Raw genomic sequence first — 24,048 nt, 5'->3', positions numbered from 1 at the left:
TGCCTCTTAATATTCACTCCAGAAACTTTATTTTCTGTGAACTTTGTTGTTTTTTTATAATCCATGCTTCTTTTTTGTGATAATAATTTGTTGAATATAAAGGTCTATGATATTGCATTTGTACCTTTAAAGAAAGACTCAAAATTGTGCAGTTAAATACATTCTTCCTGAAACACACATTGTTAGCCATTTCTGTTTATGTAAACCATAGATACAGGACAGACATAACAGATTATTATTTACACAATAATGTTTTCTCTTAATACTTAAATAATTTTTTTTCTGTTTTATGTAGATGCCTTGGTAATTACTAGAAAATACTACACTAGTTCAGATGATATGCTATTATCCTGGATATCATTTTAGAAGTCTTTAATGATTTGACACTCAGTTGCTCTTTTCAATTCTTTTTAGTGCCACACTTACTTATACTGAATATCATTATTTTATCCTCTGATGACATGATTATCTCATTTTAGATTAAGCTTCAGCAACCATTTAACAATAGCTAATAAACCCTGATGCAAATTACATTTAATGGAAAGACATAAAATAGAGTTCTTGGAGTCTGAATTTAATTTATAAGAAACCATTGAATCAGTAAGAAATACTCTACCTGGCAATGTGTTTCAACATATTAAAAATCTCAGCATATAGTTCAATACTCAGCAGAACTTTTGTCATAGAGATAAATCTTGACGGCCCTTTTTCTTTTCAGCCTTAGAAAGAACTATCTGTGGTCAATGTAATTTGTTTTAGTATAACTTGTGGCTGGTCTCTTCTCCCAAGGAACAAGTGATAGGACAAGGAAAAACAGCCTCAAGATGCACCAGATGAGGTTTAGGCTGGATATTAGGGAAAACTTCTTCACTGAAAGGGTAGTCAGGCATTGGAACAGGCTGCCCAGGGAAGTGGTAGAATCACTATCTCTGGAAGTGTTCAAAACCGTGTAGATGAGGCCCTTAGTGACATAGTTTAGTGGTGGTCTTGGTAGTCCTGGGGTAACAATTGGACTTAATGATTTATAGATCATTTCGATCTAGTTGATTTTATAATTTTATGATTCCAACTTATAAATACTTTCTTTTGATAGCAACTTCTCATCTATGTCAGAGAGTAGAGAAGGAGAAAATCTGTTAGGTTTAAGAGACAAGATTTGTGTCTTTACAGTTTCATGACTATTGCCTATGGAAGAGCTATGAATGTCACCTAATCTTAAGAAATCACCTTGAAAGTAGTTTGACCCGAACGATAGCAATTCTTTTAATAATATCTAGTAAAAAATTTTGCATACTTGGTTTCATACCATTATGTGTAGATGTTGGGCCCTGAAATAATGACATAATTAACAGCGTGGATCAGTCTTGTATCTTGAACATTTGATTTGGGAATATTTTACTTCATTTACTTATTTTAATTACAAATATCTCAACAGCCACTCCATTAAGAACATTCTTTAGTATTCTTTACAGCTCATTGCATTTGCTATGATGCCTATTCTTTATAATGTTATTTAAGCCCCAGCTTAAAAATATTGATTCATCCATAAATCAGTGTATAGAAAATGGATGAGAATGTACAGCAAAAGTCTTAATTAAGTTGTATTAAAATAACATGTAGAACCTTTGTGATCCTCCATAATATAGAAATCAAAAAAGTAGGACTGTAGCTGTTGAGGCAGATTAATTTTTATGGGCTCTGGCATGGGGAAACTTATTGATCATTTGAACATATAAGTTTTGCAGATCTTTAAATTACCAAATGATTATGTACATTCTTCCATGAGTTAATGTCTATTGAACTGTGTGTTTACCAACTCAAGCACAAAAAAGATTATCATAATTGCTCATAATTAAATATACTTTTTTTTGAAAAGTAATTGTGATTTGTTGTAAATAGTAGACTATTCTGATGGTAAACATGAGGTTTCTCTTTCAACACCTCTGAGAAGAGATTTAGCTGTCTAATATATTTCCTGAACTGTATTCCTCCTCCTCTTGTTAACCTCATACTATATACCTTAAAAATGAGGAACAAGATTGATGTAGTAATATTCAAACCTTCATATGCTATTTACAGGGTTGAATAGCTGAGTGGATACCGCTATATGTGGTGAAAGACTGTGTGGATAGTAATACTGAATTGCAGAATTGTTGCACTCAGTAATTTCCTTTTAATAAGAGTTTCTTAAAAATTAGATATTACAGATACACTTTGAACTTCATTGAAATGTCATTGTTAACATCTTATTTTGCAAGTACTCCAAAATATTTAATATATATTTCAGAAATAAGCCAATACCATTATTGATTGATTTTACATCGGCCTTCTATTTTATATGCACATACAGAACTCCTATAAACTAAGCTACTTAAACCCCTCAATTTTGCAGTCATTCTGCATGTCAGATATAAAATGCAGGTTACTGTGTTGGAAGAGAATAAACACAATCTTCAGAGGGCAATTAAACATAATTTAGATTGTTTTTTCAAAGTGAACATTAGGCTTTAAAATTTATTGTGAATGTTTGGGACATGCCAGTTTAAATAGCTCTCAAAAGTATGTACTTAACTGTATGTCCTTGGCAAGGTGGTACTTTTAATTTCAAAACCTAGTAGATTAGTTCCATGCAGACATATTCATTTATGGAGTAAAGGAACTGGCTTTTTATCTTTTCTGCTGTTGATCAAATCTAAATAAGGAATAAAAAATTTGGAATTAAAAACTGGGAAATAATGAGCGTAGAAGTAGCAATGACTACCATGTCTGAAATTGCCTAACACTTCTTGACACTATGTTTGTGGGAAATACTCTTTTTGGTGCTAATACTCTATTCAGTATGGCATCTTAGTATGTCTGCTGTGTTTGAACACAAGGAACATGTGGAAATTTCTCACCTATGTATTTCCTTCACTTTCTTCTCATCTAATATTGTTTAGTCTCAATAATAAGTCTGTCCTAGATAGATAAAAGTCATCCTTAATGTCTAAATTTAGTTTTCAGTAAATGATAGCAAAATGTCTAATGTAAAATGTCCGCAATATTTCTAAGAGATAGTATTACTGACCTATCCTTTCAACAAATTTTAACTTTGGTCTAAAAATGACAAATGTGAAATAGTCTTTTTTTAAGTTTTATAAAGAAACTTTATAAAATGTTTTGGTTTTTTTTTTCATACAACAGTGTATCTTCTAGTCGGCATTTCTCATAGATGACTCTTATCTGTATTTGTTTTAACAAAATACAGCCCCAGAGGGTTTTATGGTCTGGGAGGGGTTTTGTATTTGGTGTTTGGTGGGTTTGGGTATTTTTGGGGGAGTTTTCTTCAATCAACTGATATTTCTTTTGCAGAGACTGTGATGTAAAAAAAAATGACAAGCTACAATTTGGGTTTTGTTAAAGTTAATGAATCAAATAATCTATTCCTAATAATAATAAGTGGCTGAATCACTATTTTATTATGGTTTTATTTAGCCATTTGCTTTAAATATTTACATGTCTACCAATACAAATTCCCCATGCAATCCATTCCAAGAATAGCTGTGTCATTCATCTGACTGATAACTTCTCAGTTAACTAACTAAAAGTAATCTCATACTTGCACAGAATGAACCCTTTTACTTTTTTTTATACCTTATTTCAATTAGTTGCTGTGCTCGCAAGTAGAATGAAATTATATAACTGCATAGAAAGTTGCATAATATATTTAATTATAAAGTCTCTGTATAAATAGTGATTGGGCAATTTATATCCCTCTCTGCGTAACTTCCGTTACTGCTTCCAAGCAGTTTCCAGACCCCATTCACCATCAGGAGTGAATCCTTGCATTCGTATTTGTAACACCTTGCATGCCACATTTCTGTACCTATATTTCTAGGAGTCCAATATTAATTTTGTGAACCAGGTAATCTCAGAGCCACTATATAGGTAAAACTAAGCCATCACTATCTGCAGGAATACACCTTGGCAGATAATCAGTGAAGAACAAAACCCACTTCACTTCCAGAGCAGAATATTTCTCAGAAGACAGTTCGATCTCTCATCTCTTGGTCCTAATTCTCAAGGGCACCAAAACTGCTTACAAAAGTAAACGTTGGAATTACAATTCATAACTGTACTGGGCACCAAAACACACAACTTCAGTAAAGATAATGGTTTTACCACACACTGTCATAGTTGTCATTGAATCTGAAACCCATTAATCTCATTGCGTTCCACAGTTTATGAACTAATTCTGTTTCCCCTAAGAGATGACTACTTATCAACTTCCCATCTCTCCCTCCCCTTCCATTCTCCCCCTTTCCCTTTTCTAATAGGCATAGGCATATCAAGTGTCTTTGTCTTTTTTTTCAGAGATGATAACCTAAAGAATACATATTCCTGTAAACCTCTGCTAACCTATGATTCACAGTAGGTACCTAGGTTTGAAACCTGAATCTATCTTAAACTTGAGGAAGAATTATTGTACCTGAAAGCCTGACTAATTTTTCCAGCTGTTTGCTGGTATAATAGAAAGTATCTCTGTTGAGAAGCCTTGTCCTGCTTTTTTTCCTTGTCCAGACTTTCTATGAAATAACATAGAAAACAGTGTTCAGAGGCATATTGTAAAGTCAGATATATAGTTGAAAAGATATATACAGAGAGAGAGAGAGAGAGATTGAGAGAGAGAGGTATTAGATATTTATTCTGGAGCATTCTAATACCATTGCTTTTGGTAGAGGCAATTTTTCATGCTACTCATGGCTGGTTGCACAATCAGGAAAGATGCATAATGATTATGTCACGAATGAGAGTGTTCATTATGTTTGTGTGGCAAAGTTTTAGTAGCAGGTGGCTACAGGGGTGGCTTGCCTCTAGAAGCTTCCGCTATGTCCAATAACAGCAATGCCAGCCAGCTCCAAGATGGACCAGCTGGTGGCCAGTCAGTCAGCGATAGTGGCAGCATTTCTACAATAATATATTTAAGAAAATGAAAAAAATACTGCATAGGAGCAATTGCAGCTGGAGAGAGGAGTGAGAATATGTGAGAGAAACAGCTCTGCAGACAATAAGGTCAGTGAAGAAGGAAATGCTCCAGGTGTTGGAACAGATTCTCCTGCAGCCAGTGGTGAAGCCCATGGTGAGGAAGGCTGTCACCCTGTACCCCATGTAGGTTCACAGTGGAGCAGATATCCACCTGCAGCCCATGGAGGACCCGATGACAGAGGAGGGAGATGCCTGAAGGAGGCTGCTACTACTTGGGAAGCGTGTGCTGGAGAAGGCTTCTGGCAGGACCTGCGGAGCTGTGGAGAAAGAAGATCCCTTACTGGAGCAGTTTTACTGGTGAGACTTGTGACCCTGCAGGGGCACCATGCTAGAGCAGCCTTTTCCTTAAGGACTGCACCTCATGGAAGGGACCCACACTGGAGTAGTTTGTGAACTGTAGTCCATGGGAAGTACTCACGTTGGAGAAGTTCATGAAGAACTATTTCCCGTGGGAGGGATCCCATGGTGGAGCAGGGGGAGAGTATGAGGAGTCCTCCCCTGAGGAGGAAGCAGTGGCAGAGGAAATGTGCGATGAACTGACCAAGACCTCCCTTCCCCATCCCACTTCACCACTGTGGGGGAGGAGGTAGAGAATTCTGGAGTGAGGTTGAACCTGAGAAGAACAAAGTGGGGGAAAGACGTTTCAAGATTTAGGTTTTATTTCTTATTATCCTACTTGGATTTGATTGGCAATAAATTAATGTTTCTCAAGTTGAGCCTGTTTTGCCCATGGTGATAACTGGTGAATGATATCCCTGTCCTTATCTTGACCCACAAGTGTTTCCTTATATTTTCTCTGCCCTGTCCAGCTGAGGACGGGAGTGATAGAGCAGCTTTGGTTGGCAGCTGGCATCCAGCCACTGTCAACCTACAACAGAGTGACAGGAAGATGCCAGGAATTGTATTTATCATGAAAAAATACAGTAAACTCAGAATGCTTGATAATGTTTTAAAATGAAAACCTAGCACAATTTTGGGGATTGCAAATCTTCCCAGGCATGTTTTTCTTGCTTATCTGTGTTGTAGATTTACATAATTCCAGTTCTAACAAAGAGGTAATTTGCTGTCAGCATTTTCAAAAAGACTAATTTTGCTTGCAGTAGATACATCAGTATACATGGAACAGATCTTAAGCATTAGGCCTGATTTTACCCTGGATAAGAAATCCTGTATGTCAGGTCTTTGGCAAGGTCAGCAAAGGCTTAGAGCTTCAATGTATTATTAAGTAACCTGTCCAGAACCTCAGCCTTAGAACTGGCTTTTTCTTAAAACACATGATTCTCTCAAGTTACTGATATAAGCAGTGGGGGATATCAATTGATACTTGCTGAGTAAAAGACTTTACAAAACCCAAAATATACCAGCTAATATCCCACACCTTATTAAGAGTACATATTAAAACTTCTATACTAGGTAATGAGAAAGTAACTTGCCTAGCTTTGTGTGAAGTAAAATATCAGATGTCTGGCTCAGTGTTCTGTTTGGGCTGTTACACCTGCTTTCTCAGATTGTAAAAGTGGGGGAGAGGAGGAAAGCAGTAATGCTTGTGTTAGGTTGCAATAGTTTTGTGCTTACTAATGATCTTTTGATTGAAGGGAAAATGAAAGTGATTGCTTAGTTAGGGATTAGTGTGACTTGGTTATAGGGATGTATCTCATGGGATGTATATATATCCCTTGGTTATAGGGATGTATCTCAAATTCTCTCATTTTCTTCCCCAGTTACTCAGGTGTAAAAGTGTCTTGTTCTATCCTATAGTAAAACATTTCGATCAAATATCTTTTTTAGCCTGTTAATAAATTTGGACTGAAGGAATGGACTTAGCAAAATAAATGCTATCGTCTTAAAAATAGATGGAAATAAAGATTTGAGGGACTTCTTTGTGGCAAGTCCTCCATTAGAAGTAGAACTTTTATCCATTGTAAGAATACAACTTTCTCACAAGGAAGATTGTTAGAATTGTTAGATCCTAAGAAACAAAAAAACAACCTCACAAGGGAAGCATAAAAAAACCCTACAGCCCAACCCCCCCCCCCCCCAAAAAAAAAAAAACAAAAGAAAACCAAAACCAAATAACCAAAACAAAATAAGAAAAGATAGAAGGAGGGCTTGTTAACATAAAAATCAGGTCATAAATAATATAAACCAAATCTATTTTTTAATGTAAAGGTGAAGTAATTGCTAAGCTTAACATGTATCTGTGTCTGTTTACCCTGTTTTGCTTCTATAAAATGTACTATCTTAGTAGTTATCATATCAACTCCATGCAAACTTCCATTTGTGCTGCTGAATTTACATGTTTTCAGATGGTTTGGTATGACCTCAAGAACATGCAAATATAAAGTAGGACAGACACTATACTACATGACAGGTATAACAATGAAAGGAAGAACCAATTTCCCTAATAACACTAGCAGGTCTTCAAACAGTGATAAACAAATAGAAGTTTTATGCCTTCTTATGAAGTCCCTTGCACCCTTACCTCTTTTAGGTTATGGCAATAGTACCAACATGCATAAAGTATTCCTCACTATATTAGCAAGTTCATTTGCTAAGACCCTCATGTCCTACTATCAGATAACCCATCCCTTCATAGTAGTGCTTGTTGCTCACCGAGTGTCTTCAGTCATAGACACCAAAGCCCTGCTTGTGACATCAGGCATGTGTTGACCTACTGAATGAGTCCACTTCTGCTGGAGTTTGTCCCCCTTACTGGAAGGACAGGGATGTCACCTGACCCTTTTACCTTTCACCTCGTCCCTTGAGCTCTGGGGACTTTGGGTTACACTTGATATCACTGAGTGTGTTCACATGAAAATACAGGGGGTAATAGTACAAGGGGCAGAGAGGCTTCAACACTTCTTCTGCAGCATCTTAGATCTGAGCCAATAGTAATCAAGAAACCTCCTGATAAATCATGATGAAGTTGCCTTCATCCCCCCTGGAAAGACGTCTCATATAGCCACCACATTCTTCTTTACCTCTGGGCCTAGCTTGTTCTGATGAAGCCACCAATGGGTCTTGTTCATCTGTCAGAATCTGGACATTGAGCTTGTCTCAAACAATGCTTACATTCCATAGTATAACTAAGAGACAGGAAACCAAGCTTGTCTCAGGTAATATTTGCATTTGACAGTGGGAGGCCATGAGTGTAAAGGAAACAAACAAAAAGGATGTTACCTACTGCATAGGTAGGATTGTTTTGACCCCTTTTTTCAAGCTGATAAGCCTCCACAGGAATATGAAAGGATGACCAAGCATCAGCTGTCTCAGAGGATGGAGTGGAAAAGTAGGCATCATGATATGAGGGACAAGGATACCCTGGGTGAAGAGGACCAACGAGTTGTCACTGGGTTCACAGGTGGTGATCCTCTCCTCTCCTCTCCTCTCCTCTCCTCTCCTCTCCTCTCCTCTCCTCTCCTCTCCTCTCCTCTCCTCTCCTCTCCTCTCCTCTCCTCTCCTCTCCCCTCCTCTCCTCTCCCTCTCCTTGATGCAAGGGATAGTAATGGACTAAAGAAAGGGTTAAGAGTTTTCTTCAAACTATGTATTGATAGTCTTAACTTAGTATAGGGAACAGGTATGTTCTTGTTCTTGCTAGTTAAACTATAACCCAGAACAGAATAGGTAACCAAAACACATTGTTTAAAATCAGGGACTCTTTTCCCTTAAGAAGATGATGTCTGACAGGAACTTGTTTCAACTAGTCTCTAAAAGACTTGAGGTTGCCAGCTGAGGAAACTGCCAAGGGTGAAAAGTGCATAGCGAGGAAGACCTCTTACTTCATCCAGAAGACCCTGGCCCAAGACCACCAGATGGCAATGTGCAGGCGTAGAGGGGAGGGGAATGGTATTAATGAGGTCTTTGAGATAATTGTAATAATCTCCTCCTATGCTTGTGAAATCTGATGAATATGTATGTTTGTGTGCAATAAATATCCAGCTTGTTGTGCTCTTTGTGTGTGAGTTAGGAGGAGCCATCCTCCTCTCACCCGACGCTGCAATAAGCATACCTGCTTTATAACTCTTTGTTGTTGTGAAGTTCTATTCTGTAAATCATTCTCTCCTCTCCTTTCCTCCCCTCCCCTCCTTCCTCCTCCCCTCCCTTCCCTTTCCCTCCCGTCCTCTTTCTCACAAAAGCAAATTTGCAAAGACAACTCACCACTGAATGCAACAGTACTCAGCGGATTCACACTTATCAGAGTCTCTAGTCTGAGAGAAAATCCTAAGGTCTGAATTGGAAGAAAACATGTGGGTGTCTGATGATAAGATCAGTCTGGCCTCAGACCTAGATAGCAAACCAGGAATTTGTTGAAACTAGCTGGAAAATGAGCATCTGATCTGAAACCAATATAGCCAATTAAAGACTTGGAGGACAGCAGGAACCTCTTATCCTGGGGATGGGGGAGTGTTAAGTTGATTAAAACTGAAAACTTTGATAATGGTCAGGGGCTGCATTCAGCAACATACCAGGCATACTATTCCCTGTTCCCCTGCTGACTTGGGTAAAATACGGGAATACTCCTGGGGGCTACTGGGAGACTGAAACTGAGTATCTGTGGAGAGTCTCCCTCACTGGGGGTGATCGTATTCTGCTAAGTGAAGATGAGGCAGGGGACACTGGGGACCCGGAGTCTTCCTAACCACAGATGATAACAAGGAACCATGGTCATTGACACAGAGACTAACATACTGGGCAGGAGGATTAGACCCAGTGAAAGAGGGAACCCTTTTTCTATTAAAACCACTTCAGCTTTCCTGCAAAGAACCTGCCAATATCCTCTTCGACTCATGCTGTGCAGTCTTTCAGCTCTCCCTGCCACTCCTTCATCTGGCAGCTCGATGCCTTGACCAGAGCATACCTCCCATAGAAGGGACCCCAGGCAATCTTCACGGCACCAACTCCAGGCACCAGCCAGAGCTTTCACCGTGTAAAGACCATTAGCGTCAGCCAGCCCTGAAACAATGTGCCTTGTGGCATGTTGAGACCACCACTTCACCATCTCCACGTGATTCTTCTCAGTCCTGAGCAGCAATGGCAGGCCCCTGTGTGCCTCTTCACTCTTCACTAACTGCTATGACAGTGGCTATGTCTATCCACTGTCCATCAGTTAAGCATCCCAGTCTGGCAGTCAGTGGCTCACAGAGGCACCCTGCATATTTAAGCAAAGTACCAGCATAACTGGCAGCAGACCCTGGAGCTTCTATACAAACTGAGGGCAGCAACCACAAACAGCAACACCAGCAGCCTCCAAGGCACCCTGCCTAGTCCTGCCAACCGACAAGTGCCTTGTTACCATGCTCCCAAAGCTACACTGCAAACATCATCACCTGTGCTGGCTTGTTCCTGCCACACTGCAAACCCCTCAGAGCGTCACCACTGCCTTTGGGTGCACTTGTGGGTGCTGCTGTCAGTGCCACCCTAAAAAGACTAACCTGATTGTTACAGTCTGAAAGGTTTCTTACTTGCAGAGTGTAGTCTAAGACACTCAGCTGTAATATGACAAGTAGTAAAACAATGTCTTATTGTGTGGTGACACGGAGAGGTGTCAGGTTGATGGGGAATGTATGAGGTACTAGGTAGGTTGTTCAAGCTTACTGAATATGAAATTTCACTTCACTATTTAAACAGCCGTGAAAGCACTTTATCTTATTCTTTTCCAGTAAACCATTTCCTTCTATAATATTATTATAAATTAAGATAAAATGTTTTGCTTGCAGCCAGTTTTAGACTTAAATTTTTATTATCGAAGATTTCATGCAAACATTACCAAAAGCATAAATTTTAAGCGCTGTGGGATTTTGAGGATGTCTTTTCCTTCTGAGAGTGTGTGTGTATCTGCTCTTAGCTTTTGTTTCTCAAAATACAAGGACAATGCAATCTATCTGAACACTTTTAAGTATGCTATTTCTCTACATTTTGAACTCACTGGAGAAATTCAACATTTTTCAAGCGTGCCAACATCTTGGAAATAACTCTTTTTAACATTTTGTTAAATTGGACAGCTGAGTAAAGAGATGTTGCAACTTGAGGTCACAGTGTTAATAGATGAGAGAATCCACAAAACTGAACTGCATGCCCTTCTACACAGACATAACCTTGGGAAAAGCTTCATTCATAGGTGAGGCCTTTCTGAGACACCAAAGTCTGTAACTATGTGACACAAATCTGTAGGAAGTTAGAGATCGTTAGATCCATGGTTGCAACTAGTCTGTCTCCCAGCTGTGACTGACTGGCCCTGAACATCACATATTTTATCCAGCTTATATATTCCTATGTGACCATAGGTAGAAAGGAGTTCTAACTCCTTTGGTTATAACTCCAAACGGTTGCTTACCTTTTGGAACAGTGAGCACTGAAGTCATCTGCAGCACCTGCTGATGCATAAGCTACTTAAACGTATAACGCTTTAAGTAAATACAGCTTTGATGCTATAAATAAATGCAGCTTTTCAGTATTTATCAACAGCAGCAGAAATAATGTGGATGTTATTTAACTGGTACTATTGGGCCAGCGTTTACTTACACATTTTTTGAGAAACACCATATACATGGAGCATAAGGATTTTGTCATAAAGTATACTGCTGCTTACTGCATAAAATTTGTTGTATTTTCCAGATCAAGACTTTAATCTATCCATATTAAATGTTATTCAGTTGAAGTTTTTTAATGAGAAAAGAACAAAAATAAATGTGAAAAGGCAAGTTTTACTAGAGGGGGATCAACCAGGCTATCATTTAAGAAGCTAGAGCTCACCCGCAGATATTTTAAAGTGCCTCACATTGGAAATAATATAAAGGAACAGAGCTTTTTTAAAAAATTATTATTATAATTTTATTATTCCATTGTAATATTTCCTAATTCCAGAAGCAGCTTCCCCCAATTCCCCTACCTCTTTTAGTCCTTCTAATCAACAAACAAAAAGTGATTTTACATCTGGCTTTTTGTTTAATTTCTCCCTTGCCTAGACTTTACAGCTAAACTGTAGAAAAATGTTAGCTGGTTAGCCATTTTACATCCTCCTGGCAGGTTGCAGCTGTTGCTCCCATGAATCTCAGTCTTGGACTCAGCTTCATTTTCAGGCTGTGCCTCACAGTACATTAACTAAAGCCTTCAGTAATTCTCCTGACAAATCATAGAATCACAGAATGGTTTGGGTTGGAAGGGGCCTTAAGATCATCTAGTTCCAACCCCCCTGCCATGGGCAGCAACACTTTTCACTTGAGCAGGTTGCTCAAAGCCCCATCCAACCTGGCCTTAAACACTGCCAGGGACAGTGCATCCACAACTTCTTCATTGGCAACCCATGCCAGTGTTTTCCTAAGAAAATTTTCAATCTAATCTACCCTCTTTTAGTTTGTACCCCTTGTCTTATCCCTACATGCCCTTGTACAAAGTTCCTCTCCAGATTTTCTGTAAGCCCCCTTTAGGTAGTGGAAGATTATTACAAGATCTCCCTAGAGCCTTCCGTGTGTGCGTCTGTGTTTGCCCAAACACATCATATATACACTCCATGTATATTACATCTGTATACTATGCAGCCCATATCATTCCATTCCATACCATTCCATTCTGTTGCAATTCATATGCATAGCATCTATTGTAATGCACATCTTAAACCTCTTCATGACTTTATCTAGAGTAGCAAAGACAAAAGAGTGGTTTTACCCAGAACAGACAGCACTTTGGCTAAGCATGCTGATTGTCTATCTAAAGTTATCTTAGCTTGGTGCTGGAGCTCCTGTGACACTGGCATACCCAGCTGCAGGAAGGCTCTCTGCCTGCTTCACAGATGGCTCCGAATGCAAACTGCCAAGACACACAGAACACTGTGCATTTGTGCAAGCCAAAATTCCCACATGGTGTATTTGGAGTTGAGTTTAGCCAGCTTGGATTTAGATCTGTTTTGTGTTATCAAAACTATAGCATCTGCAGCAGTCTGTACCATGGTTCTGGTTTTAGCTACATTATTATGAGCCTTTGAAGCCTCAATGGAATTTGTGTTTATTCCTTTATGTGCAAGATATTTTCCAAAATGTGGGCCAATCACCTTACGTCAGCAAAGTTCCTTTTACAATAGACCAGCCTTCTTTCCCTTTTCTACATCCAGCTGTTTTGCTATTAAACCCTTGTGCAATGATAATCTTTCCTGACATATTCAATGACAGCTATTGAAGCCTTCCTCAAATTTGACAGTGTAATTATCCAGACATGTATAATGAGTAAGAGGAGCAGATCAGAATCCTGAAGTATAAAATTTCCATCCAAATTTTCCAATAATGTTCATATAAAATTTTGGAAACTCAGCTTTCATATATGACCTGGAAAAAAAATGTTACTTGGGTAATTTCATGCTGACTCTGGTTCTTTGTGGGTGGTAGATATCCAATGTCAAATATCAAGAGTGAAAAAAAATCACTGCACTCTTCTGCTGTTGTCTGTAATATTTTTTATTTTATTCAGGAAGGAAAGTACCCCAGTATGGGAAAATATTTTTACAGAATACTTTTTTGTATCCTGTAATTCTTATGTTTTGATGGGAAAAGTTGGTCCATTCAAAGAGTATGGACCCAAACCCCTGTGTAACAACTCAAGCATGTAGTTCATGTACTGAATGTGAATAATTTAATTTTAGCCAGATCTGTAAAGATTTGACACAGAAGATGGTGTTTAGTTTCTATTAATTGACTGAAAGCAGGGAATTCAGTGATGAGATAATTTGGTGTCTATGGTAGAAAGACGATTAGAGATGATAAGATATTTGTGATGGACTGTTTTAATTAAAGTATCAAAATCTTTTTCAGGTCATTTTTTTTTTCTTAATAATACTGTAAATGTGGAATTGACAAAGGTGTTTTTGTCAGTGGACTAAGGTACTTCAAGAGTGTTATGCGATATATATATGTAGAATAATTACATAAATTTCATGGTTTGTTTTAAAAAGGTTTTTCAAAAATGGCTTTATTGTTAAGCCCATTTGCCAAATCATTCCTCTGAAAGTCTTGGTTTTAGAAAGGTTTGCCTTTGTAACAGTCCTTCCTTAACTACAGAAATGAAAAATGTTAATTTTTGTCTTTTGATTTCTACTGAAATAAATCATTTCCTAGTTATTAATTTGGCATGACTGATTTGAACTAATCCTAGGGGGGGAAATAAAATTATTATTGGTCTCTGTTAATCTCAATGCAGCCTGATGGCCAACACAAAACTAACAGTTCTTCCAGGGATTTCCACTTGCATCAAAGCTCCAAAGGAAACAGTGTCATTTTCTGGTGGTGGTGTTGTAATATTTCAGTAGAAACTGCTCATGAAGTTTGAGGCATATTAGGATTTTTATTAGCCTCAGTTAAAAAAGCCTCATAAACCTGATAAATCTCAGTGTATTGGCATTATTCTTTTTTTTTTTTTTTTTTCCGAAGTCCACAGAACCAAAGGTCTTTCCCATGTAACGGTTTAACGGTTCCCTCATTGTTCTCTATCTGCCTGCCTCTAGTCGAGTTTTTAGGTTTTTGCTTTGCTTCTGAATCAAATATTAAATTAAAGGTGCCATAAGCACTTAGGAGGAAGTTGGAATGGATTGCAAATTTTGAGAGAGGAAAATACAGGAAAGGCTTGCCCTCTCACAACACAGGAATGGAGATATTCTTATTTATGTGCAGTTTTTAGGGCTTCAAGAAACATCATTCATGACCGGAACACCATTGTGCTGTGTCTTTAGCACTAAACAAGCAGCTCCGGAGAACTTGTAGCTGTGATGTATCACAACATAAAACAGAAAATATATTTGAATGAGAGAAGTTAAAGGGCTCTCTGATAGTATTAGTCATAATCAAAGACATTAGGCTAAACATTTCATCAGCTTAATTGTTGCCAAAATTTCTATTGGCATCAGAAAAAAGATGATAGAGTGGATAATGAGCTAGTTGAGTCAATGTATAAGAAGGAAATCCTCCAGATTGAAAGGGCATCACAGGAGAAATCATGAAAAAGCTGCTTTGAAATTATACCTTGCATACAACGTGGGCTGGTATCACAGGGCAGCTGAGGATACTGTTGGTATTTACATGGCAATTGAGAAATGCTTTGAAAGAATGAAGTAATGATGGAAATTATGTTCTGATTTGAGAAAAGCATAGCAGTTTCTGCTTCTGATGTTTTAAATCTTATGCTAAAAATCTCTTTAGTTCTTTTTTCACTAGAAACCATCATTTTTTGGTTTAAATAATTTTCTGAGAGGTTGCTTTAGTTATGAATAACAGAAGCCTTAAGTTTTTTGAAAGTTTTCAATGAAGATGAAATGTAGTAATTACAAGTTATAACTAGAATTATTGGTCTCCAGAATCCATAACTCTTAAGGTGTATACTATTGGTATTAATTAAGATTAATTGTCCAAAAAGCAATACCAGGTGAACAGTGTAGTATCCAAATTTGGAAAAAGGCACCCAAAAATGATTGAGGTGTATTGATTTTTTTCTAGTAATGCAATATGTTTTTTTTTATTTGTAAATTGTATAATGGTAGTGAAAGTGATGTTGTGTAGCAGTTACAGTAAAAGTCCTGTTTATCTGGTTGCTTCTTCATATTTGTCCACCAATGACATATACATAAATACATGTATACAAATATACAGAATACCAACTTTGTGCATATACAGATAGAATATCAAATCATAGCTGCTGCTGGCTATCTGTCTCCCTGTATATAACAATAGTTAAGCAATCCTACTGAGCATATTAAAAATATGGCTGCACAAAATGTGTAGTTATTTTGGATGTCTTTCTATCACTTTCTGTGCTTGTCCCATCTTCCTCGAGTAATTGCAGGGAAGAACCATAATTGCAGAGACAGTCATAAATCTTTCTTGATCAGTTATTCAAGCCAACATATTGTGTTTGTTTCCTCATTTCTTAAAACCAAAAGCCTATAATACTACATTAACCTTGTTTAATTCAACAAGGAGCAACATTTTTGTTACAAAATTTAATCTATTTTGACACACTAGGTCTTTGTGATGCATAGCATGTTAAACTTCCTTTCTTTCAAAGCTTAACATTTATTTAAGCACTGAAATATTTATGATAAAATAGTTGTGGTTTGTTTGGTTTTTGCACTGACTCAGTGTTTTACCAGGTGAAACCCGTGAACACTAACTAGAAGGTGTTCATTTCCTCACCTGAAGGAGATTGTTTTTTTACTCTGTGATCTGACACAGAGTCTTATGCTGAACTACATTGCTTCATGCAAGGTGGTCAATTCAGGGAATTCTTAACACTGCATATGTACCATAAAAAAATACTCTTCCTAGTTCATTAATAATCTTTATAATAAAATGAGTCAACAATCATCTTGTAGCACATCTTTTCTAAATAATAACTGCTATTAGTATGTGATTAATATTGTAACTGCACTCCTTGTGATCAAGTCCTCCATGTCATCAGTCACTATCCAAAAGACAAAGATCCATCAGATGATAATAAAATGTAAGTACCCATTTATAAATCTGCAACTCTATTAGAACTCCAGAATTCTTGCAAAATTATGTTTATTTCTATATTCTAAATAGATCTACAACATCTGTTTTGGCTTCACATACCCTCATCAAGTAATTATGAACTTGTGTATTATGGATTACATCATGAATTCCTGTAATAAAGTGAGGAATGACCAGATGCTGAAACTGTATGACACCACATGGTGGACTAAGACCAAAAATTTGGCATTTGGACCTCAAATTTGGACTTATTTGGACCTAAAATTTGGACTCGGACGTAAAATTATGAAGATATTATAACTGACAATACAAACAATTAAAATGTCTTCATAATTTGTAATTCAATATTTAGTCCCTTACTACCTATTTTGAATTTCTATACATTCATTCTACTCATTCTTCCTCCACATTGTGTGCTCCTCCTGCCTGCCCCAAACTTCCAAACTTAAGAAAAGGAAATGTTTTAGGTCTGTGGCCTTTTGTTGGTTGTGGGGGGATGTATTGGGTGCAAGGGGTGGGTACCATATCTTAAGTCTTCCCTTACCCTTCTGTCTTCCTTTTCTCCTAGTGTACTAATTCTCTCTCTGCACATTTTGTTTCCCTGGCCACACTCAAAATCTAACAGACTCCAGAATAGAGAGCGTTTATGTTTCAAAGCAAGCAGAGACCTCTAAAATGACCTTTCCAGTCAGTGCTCTAGATAGGAATCCTTACAAGTACATGGCTTCTCTGAAGTTACAAGGAGTGTTTTAAGCATGAAACTATCCAGATTCTAATCTCATTTTTGCATGTCTAATAAAGAGCTTTATTATATTTTGCAATTGCAAACAGCTAGATGAGGCAGCTGGTGCATAATGGTATACATGCCCTTTCTGTATTGAACTGGCACTTTGCATTGGAATACAAATGTCTTGGCATTACAGAAATAGCTTTTCATATAGGGCCAATTATATTTTAAAGTTATAAGATGTAAAGACCAAGCGCCATATAAGGCATTTCATATGTAATGGCATCCTGTGCAGAATGTGAACATTTCATAGCTCCCAAGAGGCAGCTGGTTAATAATGCACAGATTTAAATGTATTTGGCAATGGTTGCCTCAAAAAGATATAAGGATATTAGGCTCAAAGATATTTTATTCATCATTTCTTTAACCTTCATTTGATACAGTCTGATATCTTATATTCTTAGGTATAACTTGCTGCCTCATTAGTATTTCACTATTTTGAGCACACTGAAAGGGAATGGGTGACATTCACCAAGTCCCCACATAATTCACATAAATCCAAGGTCCAATGTTATTTTTGGAGGGGAGCATCCAAGAATAAAAGCAAAATTACAAGCAGAAAAAAAAACAGGTAGGTTATTTTTTATACAGAAGATTATCTCTGCTTATTGTAAGGTAAATTTAGCTAGATTTATTGCACAGTGAAAAGCAGTCATTTTCTTCATATTCTATTTAAAACTTAAATAACAGCTTCAATAACACCTTCAAATACAGTAAATAACAGCTACCATCAAATACAGTAAGGGCAGTGCTGGGTCTATATGCCCTGGACTTCAAGAGAAGAGACTTTGGCCTCTTCAGGAACCTGCTTAGTAAGGTTCCATGGAATATAGCCCTAGATGGCAGGGGGGCCTAAACTCTTGGTTGGTATTCAAGGATAACTTGCTACAAGCTCAGGAGTGTTGCATCCCAACTAGAAGGAAGTGCAGCAGGAGGGCCAGGAGACCTCCTTGGATGGATAAGGAGCTGCTGAGGAAAATTCAATTGAAAAAAGAGGCTTATGATAAGTGGAAGCAAGGACAGGTGGCATGGGAAGAGTACAGGGATGTTGTCTAAGAAGCTAGGGACCAGGTTAGGAAAGCTAAGGCTCAGTTAGAATTAAACTTAGCTAGAGGTATTAAAGATAACAGGAAGGGATTCTACAGGTACATAGCAAATAAAAAACAGACTAGGGAGAATGTAGGCCTCCTCAGGAAGCTCTCGGCAGAGCTGGCTACACAGGATTTGGAGAAGGCTGAGGTTCTGAATGACTTCTTTGCCTCGTTCTTCACTGGCAAAGGCTCTGACCACACCACCCAAGTCTTGGAAGGCAGACACAGGGACTGTGAGAATGAAGACCTCACCTGTAGGTGAGGATCTGGTTGGAGACCATCTTAAAAACCTGAACGTACACAAGTCCATGGGACCTGATGAAATCCATCTGCAGGTCCTGAAGGAGCTGCAAATGAAGTTGCGAAGCCACTGGCCATCATATTTGAAAGATCATGGCAGTCAGGGGAAGTTCCCAATGACTGGAAAAAGGGAAATATAACCCCCATTTTCAAGAAGGGGAAAATGGATGACCTGGGGAATTACAGACCAGTCAGTCTCACCTCCGCGCCTGGAAAAATCTTGGAGCAGATTCTCCTGGAAGGCATGCTAAGGCACATGAAAAACAACAAGGCGCTTGGTGACAGCCAGCATGGATTCGCTAAGGGGAAATCCTGCCTGACCAATTTGATGGCCTTCTATGATGGGGCTACAGAACTGATGGAGAGGGGTAGAGCAGTTGATGTCATCTACCTGGACTTGTGCAAACCATTCGACACTGTCCCACACAATATCCTTGTCTCTAAATTGGAGAGACATCAGTTTGATAGGTGGACCACTTGGTAGATAAAGAACTGCCTGGATGGCTGCACAACAAAGAGTTGTGGTCAATGGCTCAACGTCTGGCTGGAGACCATTAATGAGTGGTGTCCCTCAGGGATCGGTGCTGGGACCGGTCTTAACATCTTTGTCCCTGACAGGGACAGTGGGATTGAGTGCGCCCTCAGCAAGTTTGCCGATGACACCAAGCTGTGTGGTTCAGGTGATACACTGGAGGGAAGGAATGCCATCCAGACGGACCTTGACACGCTTGTGAGGTGGGCTGACGCCAACCTCATGAAGTTTAACCATGCCAAGTGCAAGGTCCTACACCTGGGTCGGAGCAATCCCAGGCACAGCTACAGTTTGGGCAAAGAAGAGATTCAGAGCAGCCCTGTGAAGAAGGACTTGGGGGTGTTGGTCAATGAGAAACTGAACATGAGCTGGCAGTGTGTGCTCACAGCCCAGAAAGCCAACTGTATCCTGGTCTGTATTAAAAGGAGTGTAACCAGCAGGTCGAAGGAGGTGATCCTGCCCCTCTACTCTGCTCTTGTGAGACCTCACTTGGAGTATTGTGTGTAGTTCTGGTGTCCTCAACATAAAAAGGACATGGATCTGTGGAAACAAGTCGAGAGGAGGGCCACGAGGATGATCAGGGGACTGGAGCACCTACCGTATGAAGACAGGCTGAGGAAGTTGGGGCTGTTCAGCCTGGAGAAGAGAAGGCTGCGTGGAGACTTCATAGCAGCCTTGCAGTATCCGAAGGCAGCCTATAAGGATGCTGGGGAGGGACTCTTCATTAGGGACTGTAGTGATAAGGACAAGGGGTAATGGGTTCAAACTTAAACAGAGGAAGTTTAGATTGGATATAAGGAAGAAATCCTTTACTGTAAGGGTGGTGAGGCACTGGAATGGGCTGCCCTGGGAGGTTGTGAATGCTCTGTCCCTGGCGGTGTTCAAGGCCAGGTTGGACAGAGCCTTGGGTGACATGGTTTAGTGTGAGGTGTCCCTTCCCATGGCAGGGGGTTGGAACTAGATGATCTTAAGGTCCTTTCCAAACCTAACTATTCTATGATTCTATGATCTCTAAAGGAGTGTCAAAGTTTCCAATTTCAGACTGTATTTTCTTTCTAGAATCGACAGCAATATGGAGAAAGAGTTGCAATCAGTTATAATCATGACAGTGATAAAAAAACGTATGTAATACTTTTCCTGGTTAGTGAATTGTTTTTATCAGGGATTGTATTGGTATTGAGCTGTTTATGCCTTAGAGGGGATGCCCTCTAAACGGTGACACGTGAATATATATAAAGACACTTATTGGGTAATACAGTTCAGTGCTCCTCTGTTCTTAATTGTTTTTTAAATGCTTTGTTCTTTCAAGAACACATGAACAAGCATCATGGGATAAAAAACTACCTGAAAGCATCACTCAGGTAAGCAAGAGCTTGGCTACATCTTCTCAGTTCTAACTTATGAGATGACTGGTATATGCTATGAAAATGAACCAAGTACAAGTAATTTGAGGAGGTGGGGGGAAGGATGGAACTTACCCAAAGTATCTTAGACTATATCTGCCCTCCTGTAAAGTTTTAGGTATGCACAGAAAAGTGACAAAAAAAGGACAAATGAACTCCCAGCTTTACAGCTGTGTAATCCATTTGGATTGGGAGGATAGAGTGTGCACAATGGGATTGTAACCCAGATAATAAGTTACCTAGGTAAAGTTAGAGATTGGCTTGGGAGTGACAAGAATGATGAGGCTGTTGGTGACCAGCTGGGTTAGAAAGATAAACCACTTGAAACAGTAGCCCTTTAAGGGGGAACACATATCCAACACTGTACAGAAGGATGAGATAAAGGCCCACTAAATATGAAGGCCAGGTTGCCAGCCAAGACTTAGACACCTTGACCAGATGAAGTGACTGTCCTGTTTCCCTGAGTCCATGGTACTAATTACACATGGACTGGAGGCCCTGGTTGTTGAATGTGGTCTGTACAGAAGGTATTTGTCATAGAAAAAAATATCACATCCACCCAGTATAACCATCCTACACAGTAAATAAAATCTACGTCACTGAGTAGTGCAGTTCTGGTTTTGCCACTATCCCACTCTAAGTTCCTCTGTGACAACAGGCAATGAGATGGAATGGCTGATTATGCAGGACAATATTGTGGGTTGACTTTTTTCTGTGGCAAAATTGAGGAATTGAGGTGGAGGAGGAATTGAGTCTCACAGATCTCCTGGCAATCTTTGTAATTTTTAAAGCAGCTGTAATTTACTCCAAAGACAATGGCTAGGGAATCATAGAATCGTAGAATAGTTAGGGTTGGAAAGGACCTTAAGATCATCTAGATCCAACCCCCCTGCCATGGGCAGGGACACCTCACACTAAACCATCTCACCCAAAAATCAGTGGATTTATTTTTTATTATTGTTATTTATTCGGACTGACAGAGAAGAGACATAAATGACTCCCAGTGAAAATTCATTTGGAGATCTTGAACAAGATAAAGATAAATGACTCACCCAAGTGTTTGGGTCTACTTGGCCAAAAAGTCAGAATATAGGTTAAAGAATTGTTGATTAAGATCTTTGAGTGTCTGAGGAATGTTGGTCACAAGAAGCACACAAGCTGTAAGCATGATCTATTATGGACATTCCAGTGAGTTCCTCTCCCCCCTAGTTGGGTGATCTCTGCCATAGCTTTGCTGTTAATATATTTGTTACAATCAGGAAAATGACCCCAGATTGCTGATCATATGTACAAGTACAGCACTCTGTATTGTGGCCACAGGAGAACCCCCAGTTCACTTGCTTGTTTATAGTTGAGAATGAAACAAATGTGACTTCTTTTAAAAGAGGTTGCTTTGAAAATATTTGGTGGCTTAATACAGGATTTCAGCCACAAAGAAACAGCTACATGCAATAGTTGCAACGTAACTGGTTATATATGTATTGGAATATTGCTGGGGAAAGGAGCTGAAAAGATATTTAGGTCAGACCCCTGTATTTTTTCTCTATAGACTGCAAGAATACAGCAATAAGGAAGGTATGCAAGCCAACCTATACCCATACATTATCAAGACCAGGAACTATATGAACTTCGCCTTGAGAGTACTAATGATCACCTACAAAATATATTATCTAGTTTTTGAGGCATTCAGGGAAAACAAGACACATATCTCCTTTGAGGGAATATGCATGTTATTTTTGGACAGTGTTACGAACAGAGTGGCTGTTGCTCTGGGAATGCTGTTGATAGGATGATGCACCAACCAAACAAAAAATCAAAATTAAGCATTCCTTTTTTAATGGATACACTTATTTGGCAATCAGAAACTGGAAGTAGATGAGAAAAGGCATTCCTTAAATAAATTAGAGAATATGATTGGACTCCTATAGTGGGATTTGTCAGATGAAAAGTTGTCTACATCTGATTGGTTCACTACAGGCTCCCTTTGGAGTCTGTGGGACAAATAGTGCTGTGATTCTTCTGATTTTAGCAACAGCAATTTCTCTCCGTAAGTGTGAAGGGATGAATTCACATGTAACTGTCTACACTGCAGACATAGAAAAAGTGAATCCTGACTCTAACACCCAGTACAAAGATAATAAAATTATTCTCCAGACAGCTGTCATACAGAGCAAGGGAAGGAGGGGAAAGGGCAGGCATATGATGTTAGTGATCCCACAAGTATTTAAAATTAAGGAAAAAGGCTTGCCTTCACAGGGTAATTTATTGCTCAAGTATTTCAAGATCAGTTAAGTCAGAGAGCAATCCTGCTAAGTCTCATCCATTATGTGTAGTTTTCTCAGATGATTTATCATTTCCCTCACTAAATGTAGAAGAGCAGAACCAGCAACCAGACTAGTTTTTCTGCTGGTCCCCAGAAGTTTGTGAGGGTACATAGAATCATAGAATCACAGAATGGTTAGGGTTGGAAAGGACATTAAGATCATCTAGTTCCAACCCATATCAGGGAAAAATTCAAGGCAATGCTAATGCCAAGATATGAATCCAGTGCAAGTGGAGGGCTGTCACGTATCCTCCTCAGCTAGCATGTGCCACTAATTTACCTCAGTCACAAGATCACTGACCTACTGAGGTGGTACTGGATACAGTTCTTTGCCTCCAAGGGGATTTCTGGAAATAATCATTGCTCCTTTCTCTTCTCAATTTGCTCTTCCCCCCCCATAAAGCATAACTGAATAGAAAAAATGATGTTTAAATAGCTCAGAAAATTAGTACAGAAGTCTGTACTAAACATGAAGAAAAACAGTATTTCCAGATACAGTTGTTCATTGTTTTAAAATGCAGCAAATTCTGAAAACTAATGAGAAACACTTATTATTAATTTCTATATTGAATTTACTTAATACTGTATTGTGCCCTGTAAGCGGCGAGGAGAAGCAGACAGGCCAAACCAATATGGGTGATAAGCAACTTCTACTTTATTTGTGACGCAGTTCACACATATATAGGAGTGGCATTCAGCCACTCCTTCTTGGCACAACAGTATTGGTTAGCCCCACACAGCTTCCTCCACATTCTCCTCCCAGGTCCAGTCTCCGGCCACCTGTGGGGGCCACACCCTGCCTTGCTTGTGAAGTCCTCCAGAACTCTATGATCCTGCTCTTAGAATCATTCTGCAACAATTCCCCCCTTTTTCTTTGTGCAAGCAAGGCATTGTGGGTTATTCTGTTCACCTGTTTTATCACACAACTATAAACAAGTCTAATAGCTACGATGATTAACCTAATCAATGATACATAAGTGCAATACTTCAAACAACAGTGTTTCACTCAACCTGTAATGCCCAGTGAAGACAACCATCTAGTTATTCTTAGGATATTGCTCATTTACTATTGCTGGGTAAGCTGAGCCAGGGTTCTCA

This window comes from Pezoporus wallicus, unplaced genomic scaffold (assembly GCF_028554395.1).
Source record: "Pezoporus wallicus isolate ANWC-B61680 ecotype Strahan unplaced genomic scaffold, APGP_CSIRO_Pwel_v1 contig_818, whole genome shotgun sequence".
Taxonomy (NCBI): domain Eukaryota; kingdom Metazoa; phylum Chordata; class Aves; order Psittaciformes; family Psittacidae; genus Pezoporus; species Pezoporus wallicus.
Note: the sequence above shows the minus strand (reverse complement) of the source record.